This window comes from Triticum urartu, chromosome 7A (assembly GCF_056163025.1).
Source record: "Triticum urartu cultivar PI428250 chromosome 7A, HENAU_Tu73, whole genome shotgun sequence".
Taxonomy (NCBI): domain Eukaryota; kingdom Viridiplantae; phylum Streptophyta; class Magnoliopsida; order Poales; family Poaceae; genus Triticum; species Triticum urartu.
In genome coordinates this window covers 749568629-749585559 of record NC_141879.1, presented here as the reverse complement: position 1 = coordinate 749585559, position 16931 = coordinate 749568629, and positions in this window count along the sequence as shown.

The following is a 16931-nucleotide window of genomic DNA, read 5'->3' as shown; positions in this document are numbered from 1 at the left end:
CAATAATATGCAGGGACGGGCATTCTTGGTCTCAAGCACACTATACAGTTCTACAGAACTCTACCTTGGTGACCCCGTATGTCGATGAACACAAGAACAGTCTGCGCTCCAAACACCCGGAGCCGTGCGACGACTGGATTACATGTGAACACATTAAGACTTTCAGCAGTTGGTTGGAAGCACGTCTCAGAGGTGACAACACTGTTTGTGATGTGTTGTACTTGTTGTCCAGGGGACCATCTTTGACTGTATTGATTTACAAAGGATACGAGATAAATGGGAATACATTTTACACGATTGACCAAGATCAAAAGAGCACCAACCAAAACAGCGGTGTCCTCTTTGATGCAACAACCGAGAAGGGAAAGGACACATATTATGGTTACATAGTGGACATATGGGAACTTGACTACGGACAAGATTTTACGGTCCCTTTGTTTAAGTGCAAATGGGTCAATCTGTCAGGAGGCGGGGTACATGTAGACCCACAGTACGGAATGACAACAGTCGATCTGAAAAATCTTGGATACACTGACGAACCGTTCGTCCTAGCCAATGATGTGGCACAGGTTATCTATGTGAAGGACATGTCTACCAGACCGAGAAAAAGAAAAGATAAGGAAACGAATACATCATACGATGAGCCAAAGCGCCACATAGTTCTTTCAGGAAAAAGGGACATCCTGGGAGTGGAGGGCAAGACAGACATGTCTGAAGATTATGAAAGGTTTCATGAAATTCCTCCCTTCAATGTCAAGGCTGACCCAAGCATCCTGATAAACGAAGAAGATTATCCATGGTTACGGCGCAATAAGCAAATGACACAAGCGAAGAAAAAGTGAAGACTTTCTCCCACAACTATTATGATGATACCATGCCAAATTTGTAACAGACGAGTATGCTATGCCAACTTTTTCAGAGTTCATTTGAAAACTATGAATTTAGGTCGAATTTTCTCTATAGGTGCATCTATGTTCAAATTTTAACTATTCAAATTTGAAAACTAATGGCACTAACAGAAAGTTTATATTTTTTCTAAAACTAATGCCACTAACAGAAAGTTTATAGTTTTTCTGACCTAAAAGCAAAAAGAATTAAAAAATAAAGCAAGAAACAACATAAAATAAATAAAGCAACAAAGAAAACAAAAAATACTGGAAACAAGCTAAAAGAATTAAAAAATAAAGCAAGAAAAAAAGAAAATAAATAATGCAGAAAACAAAACAAAAAAACTGGAAAAAAATTAAATATAGCAACAATAAGTATTTAGTTCTAAGTAGAAACAAAAAAAAACAAAAACAAAAAAGTGCCACCTTCTGGGCCCCCACGGCCTGAATACGACTAGAAACCTTACCATGGGCCAGGATTCAGGCCCGCGGGAGGCCCAGTAGGCCCACATGCACACATTGCACGGTTAGGCCCGAAAGCCTGCTTTAGAGAGGAGCTCGAGAGGGAAGGCGCACCGCACCTTATAAACAGGTGCGGCTCCCTCTCAACTAGCGAGGTGGGACTAAACATTTGGGCGCGGGGCAGCACAAGACCAAAGGCCACCAACTGGGACCAAAGGCCGCCGCTTTCTGCCCTTTGGGCTGCTGAAAAGAGGCCTTTGGTCCCAGTTGGTGGCACCAACCGGGACTAAAGGGGGGCATTGGTCCTGGTTGGTGGCACCAACCGGGACCAATGCGCCGTCTATATATACAGCACTTGTGAAAATTTGGGGTCAGTTCTTCGATCCCGCCCCGACGACGCCGCCAGGCCGCCCCTTTGCGCCTCGCCGTCGCTGTCGTCGCCCTGCCTCCGACGCCGTCCCGCGCCGCCCCGACGCCGTCGCCACCCCGCGCCGTCGCGGTCTCTCCGCGCCACCCCGACGCCGTCGCCTCCCCGCGTCGCGCCCCGACGCCGTCGCCGCCCCGCCTCTGCCTCGCCGCGCCCCAGCTGCCCCGCGCCGCCCCGACGCCGTCGCCACCCCGCGCCGCCCCGACGCCGTCGCCGCCCCACGTCGCGCCCCGACGCCGTCGCCGCCCCGCCTCTGCCTCGCGGCGCCCCAGCTGCCCCGCGCTACCGTCGCCTCTGCCTCGCTGTGGTCAGGGCCGATACCGCCCCCCTCTTCCCCCTTTTTTTTGCAAACACATATATGTTTTTTTCCTGCAGATTATATGTATATGTATGAGTATATGTATGAGTATATGATGATGTATGAGTATATGTATGTGCTGAAAAGATAGATTTTTAGAAAAGATACTATTTTTTCTGTTGATGATATGGTGATGTTTTTTTTCATATATGCATTTTTTCATATATGTATTATTTTTTTAAGTTGTTAGTAGGTATCAATTTTAGGTTAGTGCATTTTATCACTGATTTTAGGTTAGTTGATCGATTTAGTGCATTTTATGTTTGTTGCATTTTAGGTTAGTGCATTTGCTAAGTGATATTAAGAAAGGAAGGAAAAGAAGGATAGGAAAGAAGAAAATAAGAAGAGGAAAGAAAGAAGAAGAGGAGAGGAAAAGAAGAGGAGAAATAAATAAGAAGAAGAAAAAAGAAGAAAAAGAAGAGGAGAAGAAGAAAGGAATAGTGGAGAGGAAGAGAAATTCTATTTTCTCTTCCTCTCCACTATTCCTTTCTTCTTCTCCTTTTTTTTCTTCTTTCTTTTCTTCGATCTTCTCCTCTCTTTTTTCTTCTTTTCTTCTTCTTCTTCTTCTTCTTCTTCTTCTTCTTCTTCTTCTTCTTAATTTTTATCGGGAACGAGGGTGTCGAGAATCGCCGAGGGGTCGAGGGTCGGGAACTAGGGTCGAGGGTTCGAGGGGTCGAGGATCTCTCGGCACTAGGCAACCTCCCGACCCCTCTCGGCACTAGGCAACCTCCTCTATTCTTTCTTCTCCTCTTTTTTTTCTTCTTCTTCCTCTTTTTTTTATCGGGAACGAGGGTCGTCGAGGGACATAGATGTAGTGTCGTCGTTGTCGATATACCCCCTCCCAATAGCTTCAACACGTGGGGGGGGGGTCGATATTACCCCCTCCTTGAAGCGTTCTCGAGGCCACCCCAAACCCTTGAAGCATTGTCGAGGCCACCCCAAACCCTAGAGAAGCAGCGTCGAGGCCACTAATTAATATATGTGATTCCTTACTACGTTTGCCACTAATATATCCATCTGTCATGTTTGAATAATAATTGCCATGTTGTAAATATTTGTAGAAACTATGGACACCGAACGAGACGAAGCAAACGAAGCGTTGTTGAGGGACATGATCGCACAAGGAAGTGTTGTCGTCTCGTTGTTTCTCAACGACACCGATGGTCTGGAAGGAGAGGGTGGAGAAGCTGGCTCTGGTGACCTAATGCTGGTGCAAGAAGAAGAACGTGAGGACGGCTCCGGTGACACAATGCCGGTGCAAGAAAGAGACCGTGATGACGGCTCCGGTGACCGAACCGAGTCCGGCCAGGTATATATATTAGTTAAGCCTGTGCTGACTAGCTAATTGATGCATTCATTGTTTTGGTATGTACACATATTAATTAAGTCTTTGTTCCTTTTTCTAGCCCTCCGGATCGAGCACAACTGAGGTAAGGAGACGAGGCGCGAAGAAAAAGTTGATCTCGGATGAAAGGTTTGAGATCATAGCAATCGCACCCGACGGCCAACCTATTGAACCCATCCGAACAAAGAAGGCATTTGTTGCTCAGTGTGGGGTTCTAGTTAGGCACAAGATCCCGATCAGCATCCAGCAATGGTTCAAGCCGTCTATAGAAGACCCTGAAGTGTCTTACGTCAATGATATGCGGAAAAATGATCTTTGGACTGAGCTGAAGACAAATTTCACCCTACCGCCAGAGGATGATCCGGAGAAGCCAGTTAAAGAGGAATTAATCAAGTCTTTTGCTCTTAAGAGGATGGCAGACCTATTCAAGAGGTGGAAGAAAGACCTGAATAGGTTTGTCGAGAAAAAAGAGACACCATAATTCAAGGGCATATATGAGAAGATCAGAGATGACTGGCCTGCATTTGTGGCCTACAAGACATCGGAAAAGAGTAAGAAGATGTCGGCGACAAACAAGAAAAATGCTGCGAAGAAGAAGCTTCACCATCGCATGGGGTCAGGTGGCTACCTCGTAGCCCGGCCTAAGTGGGCCAAGGCTGAGAATGATCTGGTTGAAAAAGGGATCGAACCAGAGACAATGAGCTGGCCAGACCGTTGCCGGACTTGGTTCTTCGGGGCTGGTGGAACCTTGGACCCTATAACAGGGAAGTGCATTTGGACGGATAAGCAACTTGACATACCCTTGAAGAATCTTCGGTACTATATCGCTGCAGCGCAGAAAGGGACGTTCCTTCCAGACAGAGAGAATGAAGAGCTCACAAAGGCCCTCAGAAATCCTGAGCACCCTGGACGGACACGAGGCACACCAGGCTCCATTTCGTGGAAGGCTGGGTTTCCGGACGCAGGCGGTTACAAAAGCCACGAGAGGAGCAAAAAAGTGCAGCAGACCGAACTCCAGGCGCTGCACGCAAGGGTACAAGCGATAGAGGAATGAGAAGCAAATCGCAGCAAACGACTTGCCGAAGCTTCCCCTGAAGCTACCCCGCCATCTCAGCGGAGAAGCAGCGTGGCTTCCACCGAGCTGCTTCAGCCGCAGCTTGTCTTGATGGCTCCTGCCAGCTATCCCGTGGATGCTATCACGGAGGCTCAAAATTGCCACCTTATGACGCAATGGATGAATATGAAGGTCAAGGCGGCTGTTGGCTCTGTTTTTCCTAATGAACCCGGCGCAACTTTTCACTGCCGGCTGATTCCAGAAGGATATGCTAAGGTGATGGTGGATGAAATAATAGAGGGATTTGAGGACCTCCATCTTGACCACCCTACCGGAGAAGGGGAGACTCGGCTGGGTTCTGCACTGAAGACTCCATGCCTATGGCGGAAGGAGCTCATCAACCTTCCAAACTGGACGCCTCTGCCTCCTCCTCCTCCTCCGGCGAGTCAGGGCACTCCGCCTCCTCCACCGCCTCCTCCTCTGGCGAGTGACGACCAGGGCCCTCGGCCGGCTCCTTCTCCGGCGCGTGGCGGCATTCCGCCTCCTTCTCCGCCTGTGCCGGCGCGCCCGAGCAGCCAGCCTCCTCCTTCTCCGCCTCGTCAGCAAGGGCGGAAGAGACCCGCCGCCGCTCCGGCAGCTGCTCCGGCACGTCGTAGTCCTTCTCCTCTGCCTCGTAAGCAAGTAAAGAAGACAGCCACTCCATCTGCTCGGCCGGCGTCTAGCAGTACAGCCAGCGGTGGGAGGCAATACAGATACGGTCCTTCTCTCAAGACTCTAGAGAAGTTACCGTACGAGATTACCCCAGAGGAGAACGCGAAGATCGCGCGAACCGAATAGAAGGAATGGTTTGAAGGGTTGAAAGCACAGAGAAATCCACCTCCGGAGGAGAAGGTAGATCCGGTGAAAGCAAAGCGCACTATCGATGCCCTGAGGAAACCACCAAAGTCTCCGCCAAAAACCAACTATGAGCGCGTTACTGAACAGGCATATCGCGAAGCGGAGCGGTCGGGAAGTACTGCCAGTGATCAAAGGTTAAAAGAACGACGAGCAGCTGGGAAAAAAATTGCCTAGCTTGGTGAACAAGCAAACCAATCGTGCCCCCCGCTCAATGTGTCTAGGGACATCGTCGCTAATGCTCCGGGGATGGTGCCTGGTTATAGCAATCTTGGAGATTACCTACCCAACGATGTACATTATGATTTCTTGGAGGTGGACGAACACAGATACGAGTACGGGAAGCCTCTCGTCAAAGATGAAAAATCTCTAACAACGATGATGCGAAGATTCCATAATTGGTACATGAAAACCTGCAGAGAGTCTGGGGGAAGAATACTTTGTATCTGAGAATTAAAGATGAGCACGACCTCGTTGGAACTGATCTGTTGCATGTTCCATTTGAGGAGTTCTTCGAGTTCTTCAATCAAAAGGCCCTCGATAAATTAACGGTCTTTTGCTACTGTCTGTAAGTATTATTTCTGTCATTAAGTCTCTATATATAGCTCAGCTCTTTCATTGCATGTATTTATAATTAATTATCCTCCCTATATTATGCAGATTGAAGATTGTCAAGTGCAGAAAACAAGAAATGTATGATATTGGGTTCATTAACACAAATATCATAGATGAAATTCAGGTTAAAAAGCACGCCGAAGAGGCCGAGGCCAACTTGCTACAATCGTTGATCAAAAATCAAAACAAAGATACCATACTCTTTCCTTACAACTTCGAGTGAGTTTTACTGTCGTGTGCATATTCAGTTTCTCTTATTACTCGAGCGAGGTTATAGTAATGTAATTGATGAGTTATATGCATGCGTGCGCAGCTTCCACTATGTTCTTCTGGAGATTAAGCTTGAGCAGGGACTAGTAACCGTCTTAGACTCGAGACGAAAAGATCCCGAAACCTATGCGGACATGACAAAAATTCTCAACAAGTAAGTTCAATCGATCATTATCGCACCATATCGGCAACTTTTTGTTCATTTCCTGATATCTCAAGTAATAATAATTATTTTCTTTTTCTTGCAGGGTTTGGAAATAGTTCACCGCAGAAGCTCTAGGACTGCCGAAGGAGCTGCGATATAAATACCCGAAAGTAAGTGCTAGTAGCTTGCTAGTTGCGCGCATCTCCCGTTGATTCTATAGCTATACTTTCATCAATGCCATTTATAATGCTTCATTATCAGTTTGATTGACCTGTATTTCTCGTAAAGTGCTTGTGGCAGGAACAAGGGAATAATTACTGTGGATACTACATGTGCGAGTTCATCTACAACGCGACTTTGAAAAATAAGCGGGGCTACTCTAAAAGACAATATGAAGTGCGTAAGCAATAATATTCACAATTTCATTTTATTACAGCATCATTTCTGTTGAGTTTCATTCATATATATGTATTAACCCCCTTCTTCAAATTAGACGTGGCAGATGCGGAATGAACTCCTACCACAAGATCGCATGAAAGCAATTCAAGTGGAATTGGCGGGATTCTTTCTTGACCACGTCATCAATAAAGCCGGAGAATATCATGTGGAAGTTGATTTCAAATGCTAGGGAATTGTAAGAGATCTTTCATATTGTCTATGTATGTAGCCAGTAGCGTCAGATAGATAATACCAAAACTTGTTGTTCGATCAATCTCTCAGAGAAGGAGAGGTCGATCATTTCTCTCGGTATGCATGATGAACTTCTGTACCTAATGGTTTCCTTCATTTTCTTACTAGCTAGCGTGTAGAGGGCCTCTCTATGTATAGTAGCGTACGTCGACCAAGCATGGACATAAGAGAGGACACTTCTCTCTATTAATTAGCTAGCTAACACAATATATGAAACACCTAAATTAACCCCCCAAAACCCCCAACCCCCCCCCCCCCCTTTAAAAAAAACAAAAACCCCAGCCACTGAAATGCTGACGCGTGGATGCCTTTTGGTCCCGGTTGGTGCCACCAACCGGGACCAAAGGCCCTCCTGCCTGGGCTTAGCGCACAGGCCACGTGGAGGCCCATCTGTCCCGGTTCTGGTTAGAACCGGGACTAAAGGGTCAGGGCATTAGTAACGACCCTTTAGTCCCGGTTCTGGAACCGGGACAAAAGGCCCTTACGAACCGGGACAATAGGCCCGTTTTCTACTAGTGAACATAGATATGCTAATACTATCAGGACTAAGTTTATGATAAATTTAAGTTCAATTAATCATATTACTTAAGAACTCTCACTTAGATAGACATCCCTCTAATCCTCTAAGTGATCACGTGATCCATATCAACTAAACCATGTCCGATCATCACGTGAGATGGAGTAGTTTCAATGGTGAACATCAATATGTTGATCATATCTACTATATGATTCACGCTCGACCTTTCGGTCTCCGTATTCCGATGCCATATCTGTTATATGCTAGGCTCGTCAAGTTTAACCTGAGTATTCCGCGTGTGCAACTGTTTTGCACCCGTTGTATTTGAACGTAGAGCCTATCACACCCGGTCATCACGTGGTGTCTCAGCACGAAGAACTTTCGCAATGGTGCATACTCAGGGAGAACACTTGTACCTTGATAATTAGTGAGAGATCATCTTATAAAGCTACTGTCAAACTAAGCAAAATAAGATGTATAAAAGATAAACATCACATGCAATCAAAATATGTGACATGATATGGTCATCATCTTCTTGTGCCTTTTGATCTCCATCTCCAAAGCATCGTCATGATTTCCATCGTCACTGGCATGACACCATGATCTCCATCATCTTGATCTATATCAATGTGTCGTCACATGACCGTCTCGCCAACTATTGCTCTTGCGACTATTGCTATCGCATAGCGATAAAGTAAAGCAATTATTTGGCGCTTGCATCTTATGCAATAAAGAGACAACCATAAGGCTTCTGCCAGTTGCCGATAACTTCAAAAAAACATGATCATCTTATACAAAAACTTATATCTCATCACGTCTTGACCATATCACATCACAACATGCCTTGCAAAAACAAGTTAGACGTCCTCTACTTTGTTGTTGCAAATTTTACGTGGCTGCTACGGGCTGAGCAAGAACCGTTCTTACCTACGCATCAAAAACCACAATGATAGTTTGTCAAGTTGGTGCTGTTTTCACCTTCGCAAGGACCGGGCGTAGCCACACTCGGTTCAACTAAAGTTGGAGAAACTGACACCCGCCAGCCACCTGTGTGCAAAGCACGTCGGTAGAACCAGTCTCGTGTAAGCGTACGCGTAATGTCAGTCCGGGCCGCTTCATCCAATAATACCGCCGAACCAAAGTATGACATGCAGGTAAGCAGTATGACTTATATCGCCCACAACTCACTTGTGTTCTACTCGTGCATATGACATCTACGCATAAAACCAGGCTCGGATGCCACTGCTGGGGAACGTAGTAATTTCAAAAAAATTCCTATGCACACGCAAGATCATGGTGATGCATAGCAACGAGAGGGGACAGTGTTGTCTACGTACCCTCGTAGACCGACAGCGGAAGCGTTATAACAACGCGGTTGACGTAGTCGTACGTCTTCACGGCCCGACCGATCAAGCACCGAAACTACGGCACCTCCGAGTTCTAGCACACGTTCAGCTCGATGACGATCCCCGGACTCCGATCCAGCAAAGCGTCGGGCAAGAGTTCCGTCAGCACGACGGCCTGGTGACGATCTTGATGTTCTACCATCGCAGGGCTTCGCCTAAGCACTGCTACGATATGACCGAGATGGAATATGGTGGAAGGGGGCACCGCACACGGCTAAGGAACGATCACGAAGATCAACTTGTGTGTCTATGGGGTGCCCCCTCCTCTATATATAAAGGAGCAAGGGAGAGGCCGGCCCTAGAAGGGGCGCGCCAAGTGTGGGGAGTCTCCCAAGTCCTAGTAGGATTCCCCTTTCCTTTCCGGAGTAGGAGAGAAGGAAAGAGGTGGAGAGGGAGAAGGAAAAGGGGGCTGCACCCCTTGTCCAATTCGGACCAAAGGGGGGGGGGGCGCGCCTCCTTCCTTTTGGCCTCTCTCCTCTATTCCCGTATGGCCCAATAAGGCCCATATACTCCCCGGCGAATTCCCGTAACTCTCCGGTACTCCGAAAAATACCCGAATCACTCGGAACCTTTCCGATGTCTGAATATAGTCGTCCAATATATCGATCTTTACGTCTCGACCATTTCGAGACTCCTCGTCATGTCCCCGATCTCATCCGGGACTCCGAACTCCTTCCGTACATCAAAACTCATAAACTCATAATACAACTATCATCGAAACCTTAAGCGTGCGGACCCTACGGGTTCTAGAACAATGTAGACATGACCGAGACACGTCTCCTGTCAATAACCAATAGCGGAACCTGGATGCTCATATTGGCTCCCACATATTCAACGAAGATCTTTATCGGTCAAACCGCATAACAACATACGTTGTTCCCTTTGTCATCGGTATGTTACTTGCCCGAGATTCGATCGTCGGTATCTCAATACCTAGTTCAATCTCGTTACTGGCAAGTCTCTTTACTCGTTCCGTAATACATCATCCCGCAACTAACTCATTAGTTGCAATGCTTGCAAGGCTTAAGTGATGTGCATTACCGAGAGGGCCCAGAGATACCTCTCCGACAATCGGAGTGACAAATCCTAATCTCGAAATACGCCAACCCAACAAGTACCTTCGGAGACACCTGTAGAGCACCTTTATAATCACCCAGTTATGTTGTGACGTTTGGTAGCACACAAAGTGTTCCTCCGGTAAATGGGAGTTGCATAATCTCATAGTCATAGGAACATGTATAAGTCATGAAGAAAGCAATAGCAACATACTAAACGATCGTGTGCTAAGCTAACGGAATGGGTCAAGTCAATCACATCATTCTCCTAATGATGTGATCCCGTTAATCAAATGACAACTCATGTCTATGGTTAGGAAACACAACCATCTTTAATTAATGAGCTACTCAAGTAGAGGCATACTAGTGACACTCTGTTTGTCTATGTATTCACACATGTATTATGTTTCCGGTTAATACAATTCTAGCATGAATAATAAACATTTATCATGATATAAGGAAATAAATAATAACTTTATTATTGCCTCTAGCGCATATTTCTTTCAAGCACCTCTTCCCATTGCAAGAAAAATCAATCTAGTTGGCCAAACTAAACCAAAGTTTCAGAGAATAAATACGAGGCTATAATAATCATGCATATAAGAGATCAAAGAAGACTCAAATAATATTTATAGATAGAACTGATCATAAACTCGCAATTCATCGGATCCCAACAAACACACTGTAAAAACTCATTACATAAAATAGGTTTCCAAGAACATCGAGGAGAACATTGTATTGAGAATCAAAAGAGAGAAGAAGCCATCTAGCTACTGCCTACGGACCCGTAGGTCTGTGGTAAACTACTCACGCATCATAGGACGAGCACCAATGGGGATGAGGAACCCCTCCGCGACCGTGTTCCCATCCGGCAAGGTGCCGGGATAGGGCTCTAGATTGGATCTCCTGGTTCTGGAACTTGCAGCGGCTGGAATTGTGTTTCGTCGACTCCCTAGGGTTTCTAGAATATTTGGGTATTTATATAGCTGAGAGGCGGTGGAAAGGACTCCCGTGGGCCCCACTACCCAACATGGCATGCCCGGGGCTCTAGAGCGCCCTGGTGTCCTGTGAGCCCCACGGGCCTCCCCTCGGGCACTCCCTTGGATCCCTAAGGCCCCACATCATGACTAGAAGGTCCTAGGACCGTTGGTGCATGTGGATGACTACTTCTGAATATCCAATCGGATGGTGACAACTTACTCGTAAGCTTCACCACCAGTCGTCCATACTCGCCAGCATTCAGACATGGAAGGCAAAGGGGTCATGCGGTACCTGCAACGTTCGAGGAGCATAATGCTAGTCTTCAAGTGTAGTAATGCCAGCAGCTACCAGTAATGCCTCTATTAATCCTTCTCTTTACCTCCCTTGTAACATAGCCTATATAAGGCGCTCCCTAGCACTGTAACAAGGGTTCACAACCCTTCTGTAATCAGACATCCTAGAGAAAACATAGCCTCAAGACTCGAGACATAGGGCTTTTACCTCTCCGCTAGGGGCCTGAACTCGTAAAATTCGAGTGTCACACCTGTGTCGTAGCTAGGTTCCGCCCCTATTCATACTCCTAGTACTCACTGTCAGATTCGTTGCCTCGACAGTGGGTTCAAAGCTATGCCTAACAGCAAGGTTAATAAGATAGCTAAGAGCCGACTATATGGAGTTCGCATGTTTATAGCCAACCTAATAGTCCATTCATAAAATAGTTTGTCATACTAGCATGTCATGCAATTAATATATGGCCCGCCTCTTTCTCTCACTTGGTGACGGATTCTAAGTGCTTCCGTAGTAGTCAGACCGAATCAAGGGTTCAACAGATTCGTTCTACGAAACCTCAACCGATTCGAGGGCTAATGATGGGGTCACATACTAAGGGAAGGTTAAAGGACATGACATCCTGGTCCCACCTAAGGCCACACATCATGATTAGAAGGTCTGAGGACCGTTGGTGCATGCAGATGCCCACTTCTGAATATCCACTCGGATGGTGACAGTTACTCGGACGCTTCACCGCCAGTCAGCCTCACTTGCCCGCATTAGGACATGGAAGGCAAAGGGGTCACGCGGTACCTGCAACATACGAGGAGCATAACGCTAGTCATCAAGGCTCGAGACTTGGGGCTTTTACCTCTCCACACGGGCCTGAACTTGTAATATCCTACTGTCACACCTGTGTCGTAGTGAGGTTCCGCCGCTATTCGTACTCCAAGTACTCACTGTCAGATTCGTTGCCTCGACAGTGGGTACAAAGCTATGCCTAAGAGCATGGTTAATAATATAGTCAAGACCCGACTATATGGAGTTGGCATGTTTATAGCCAACCTAATAGCCCATTCATACAATAGTTAGTCATACTAGTATGTCATGCAATATGAGGTGCGCGGAATAATTATATACGCATATGTCAACTTAATTTGGTCATACATAAATGTCAACTTATTTTGGTGTCGGTAGTGTTGGGCATCAGCCATCACAATCAGAGCTGGCTGCTAGCCAACTAATTTAGAGTAATAAAGTATAAAGAAGTAGCGTGGGTTGTGGGTACGAGTGCTCATGTTTAAGACATCAGGCTCAGTTGACTTTTAGTTGTGAAGCCATGATTTAGCCAATTCGAAAATGGCTCAACATTTCAACAGTATCCTCCTTTCTCTTTAACCCTGTGGTTATGTGAAGCTATTCGGTTGTTGATGGCAAGATTGTTCAATCCCTGCTAATTATGTGTATTCCCTTTTCAACTACTAGACTATTGTTTGTTAACTTATCAACTATACCTATCTCGACCAGCTACAAGCCAACAACCCCATATGACGACACATGCTAATGGCCAGCTCAATGTTTGGCTAACATGAAGGGACGCTCCACCGAGCTACGAGTTTCTTAACAAGGACCTCGATCGATCCTCAAGTCTTCTCGTTTAATGAGATTAGTCAGACATGGCTGCGCCTACTCTTGTCCATATACACATATAGATTGAGACTGCATTGAGGGACATACGCAGAACAAAGTCTACTTAGGTGATGCAAGCTACCTTAATTTTAGAATTCGCCATCACAGTCAGATCGAGCTGGATGATAGCTAGCAACTCAACGCTCAAGTATATATACATATAAACTAATTACTGGTGTGTCAGAGGATGTGTGTGTAGGGTTTTTCTAAGCCCTATTGAGAAGCCATGATTTGGCTAATTCAAAATTTACTCACTGTTTCAATTATATAATCGTTTCTCAATTAACCCAGCGTTTATGCTCATTCATTTTGTGAAGCCATGATTCTTCAATCACAAGTTCACTACTAATTTTGTTAGGCCCGATTTAGCTGCTATACTAACTTGTGAAACATAATTATCTCGAGCAGCTACTACCCCATGTGACCACACATGCTAGTGCCCAGCTTGATGTTTGCTTAACTTGAACAGACGCTCCACCAATCGACAAGTTTCTTATTTAGGACCTCGATCGATCCCCGTGTCATCCCATTTACACAACGTCAGTATGACATGGCTACGCCTACTCTTCTTCATATATACATATAGATCGAGACTGCATGGAGGTACGCACGCCAAACAAAGTCTACTTTGATGATGCATGCCCGCTTAATTCCAGAATTCGCCATCACTCTCATATCGAGCTGGATGGTTGTTAGCAACTCTCAAAGTATATATGTAGACTTACGAATTGTGGGTCAGTCAGTGGGTTTGCGTGTTGAGTTGTTTAAGTGGCCGGCCGGTGACTAATCATGCGTCCTTCTAACCTTCTTATCTATGTAACCACATGCAAATGTACCGATTATTATATCTGTGATGTGATGTCTAGCTAGCTACTGGACAAGCCAGTTAGTAAATGAATTGGCACCTGTTAGGCTGCTAACAAAAAGGATTTAACTATTCTAGTTTGCACATCAGGCTTTTCTAAAATCAATCAATTATTGGTGGCTGACAACTGAGTTAGTAAATTCCAAGTAAACAGATGCATGAGTTGTGGGTACAGCTATGCCTAGGCCTGATCCTGGGGAGAAATATATAAACAAATTTGAACTTAATTGTGTGATGGCGTAAAACTTGCTGCTAGCATATTAACTCAAAGTAGAGTGTACTGAACTAATAGATTTTCAGTAGGTTGCTTTGTTGAGTTTCAGATGTAAAGCCATGGGAGAGTCTTATCTGTGGTCTTTTGCGGTGAAGTTGGACTAGCTTGCTCGGAGAGAGGTGCCCCTCGTGCCGCCCTCGTGGGCGACCCAGGGGGAAACCCTAGCTGCCTCCCCCTCGAGCCGTCCCGCATCCCACCCTCCTCGCAGCCGTCCGCAGCGCCACCAGGCAAAGCCTGGCCGGCAGGGCGGCTGCGGGACTTCTTCCCCTTCGAGCATTTTCACCGGCGCGGGATGGCTGGACTGCGAGGAAGCACTGGGTTTACGTGGGGTCCGGCGGCGCGGCGGGCGGGCTACCCTTGCCGACGTTGTGCGTGGCGTGGCGGCGGTGGAGGGATCCCTTCTCGCCGCATGGTGATGGCTATGTGGTGGGCTCAGCCAGGTGGTTGCGGGTGTTGTCGGATTCAGATCAGATCTTGATATGATGCTAGACCCAGTCAGCCAGCGCGGGGTGGTGGTCTTCGCTGCTGGCCACGTCGGATCAGCTGATTCAGCACGTGGACATCTACTACGGATGTTCCTCTCGACTCCTGTTGGGTTGAGCTCCGTGGCAATCTCATCTATGTAGGTTTCGGTTCTTGGCTTGCTGCCGGATCCGGAGCAGACAAAGATTTGGTGGTATAGGATGGGGACCGGAGGAATCTATGGTCGGCTGGTCCGGCCCAGCATTGGCGGCGTCCCTCAATCCTCTTTACCCTTCCTGGAGGCTAAGCCGAGGTCCCTCCTATCCACTTCCGAACACCTCCCGGACGAAAGTCCAAACTTCAGACTGGATTGGGCAGCAGCGGTGTCCTGCGCGTCATAACCTCCATGGAGGCGCCGTCTTGGGAGGCTCAGATGTTCGGGGAGAGGTGCTATGGGTGGTGGGCTCTGCGTAGCTCCAGCAGTGGCGACGCTGTGCAGGTTAGCAGGAGGGGCAGTGTTGTATCTACCGCGTCGATGACGATGAGTATTGGTAGCATGGTGCAGTTGGATCTCGGCAATTGATGTGGCAGGGTAGACGAGCGCAGGGTGGTGAGGTTGTCTGGGGCCGTGGCAGCGTCGACGGCAGCTAGACTGGGCAAGGTTGATGCGTCAGTATAGCTCTGAAAATGGATTGGTGGCAGTTGGCAGCGGCGGCCTCTGAGAGTGCGCTACCTGACAAGTGGCTTGGTTGGGGTCTCAGGTCTTAGATATTAGGCTTGGTTGCGAGGTCTGTTTAGTATTAGGCCCTGACTATCAGCATTCCTTCATCAACTGGATAGGAGTAGCGACAGATATTGCCTAGTCGGTGGCTTTAGACTTGCTGCTATATTTCTTTGTAAGGTCTATTATGAATAACTAGCAAAAATGCCTGTGCGTTGCAACGGGAGAAAATAAATCACACACTCTAGCCATAATAAGCATTCAAGGACCCTTCCTCCTCGGTCCAGGTCATCTATTTGAACACGACAACCCACAAGTGATAACACTTATCCTCCGTCCCACCCTCGCCGATGATGGTCGCAGTGTCCAGCTAAGCACAACATGTATAGATATGGTTAATCCCGAGGCGATAAATTCAATCACCTCTTGGCACACCTGTTCTTGAACTACACCCGCGAAAGAAAATATTTGAATTAAACTCTCGGGCTGGACATGAGGGCTACTCTTCCTGAGTCCCTCTCCACACACAATACATGTCCCCTGCATATGGTCCGTACGCCATCCCTCATATTGCCCCTTGCTTTTGAATATGGACTTATTTCATGGAGAGAGGGAAGGTCCTACACATGTGGCGGCATGCCTCCTCCACACCACACTATGGTGTAAAAATGTATGCATAATAATTAGTTATTTTGTCTCTGCAAATGCACACTACATGGTCTAGCTTGCAGAAGGTAAATTACAACAGTGGTAAAATTTAGAGACAACTATTTACAACCCATCTCACATCAAAGTGATATAATCAGATGTAAGGAAACCTCCTTTTGGTAAACATTGTATAGAGTATGTTACTTATAAATATAATAGAGTGTAAAAATATGTAAATTGGAATTAGTATATTGAAAGGAAATTATGCACTATAATTTCACGTCTAAATTAGACGGCTCCATCAAATATATAAAAATATAGTGCACAAATAAACTATACATTTTACCTGTAGCTGTGAGGAACCTATGTACCTCTCTGTAGCGCACTATTGCATCACATAAAGCCCACCCAGCAGCCAATGAACTAACTTTTACTTGTCAAAATTTTATCACATATGGATCCCCAGCATCACCTATAAATCAAAACAGGAGCTTTTTCTACCAAGCGTATATGCCACAATACCACAGCAGCCGACGTTCCGTGGCGGTTAGTAACAGGAGCCCATTCATCCACACAGCATGTGGCAGCGGCGAGGCTCTCGTCCAAGGCTAGCCATCAACGGCACCACATCCATGGAAAGACGGCCCGACGAACACAACAGCAACGTCCTTTTCTCCTTCCCTGGCTTGGCCTGGGCGTCATCATCAGCGAACGGCGAACACGACTGGCACGTTCACGGCCTAGCTGCAGAATTCAAGGTCATGGCCGTAAGTGGTTTCAGGGAACGCAGAGGGCGGGCAAAACTGATTGTTGGTTTTTAGTCTGCAAGTGTACTAACATATGCTCCATATAGTTCTGAAAAATGTGTGCTGCAAATTATCTCCAGTTCTCTTTTC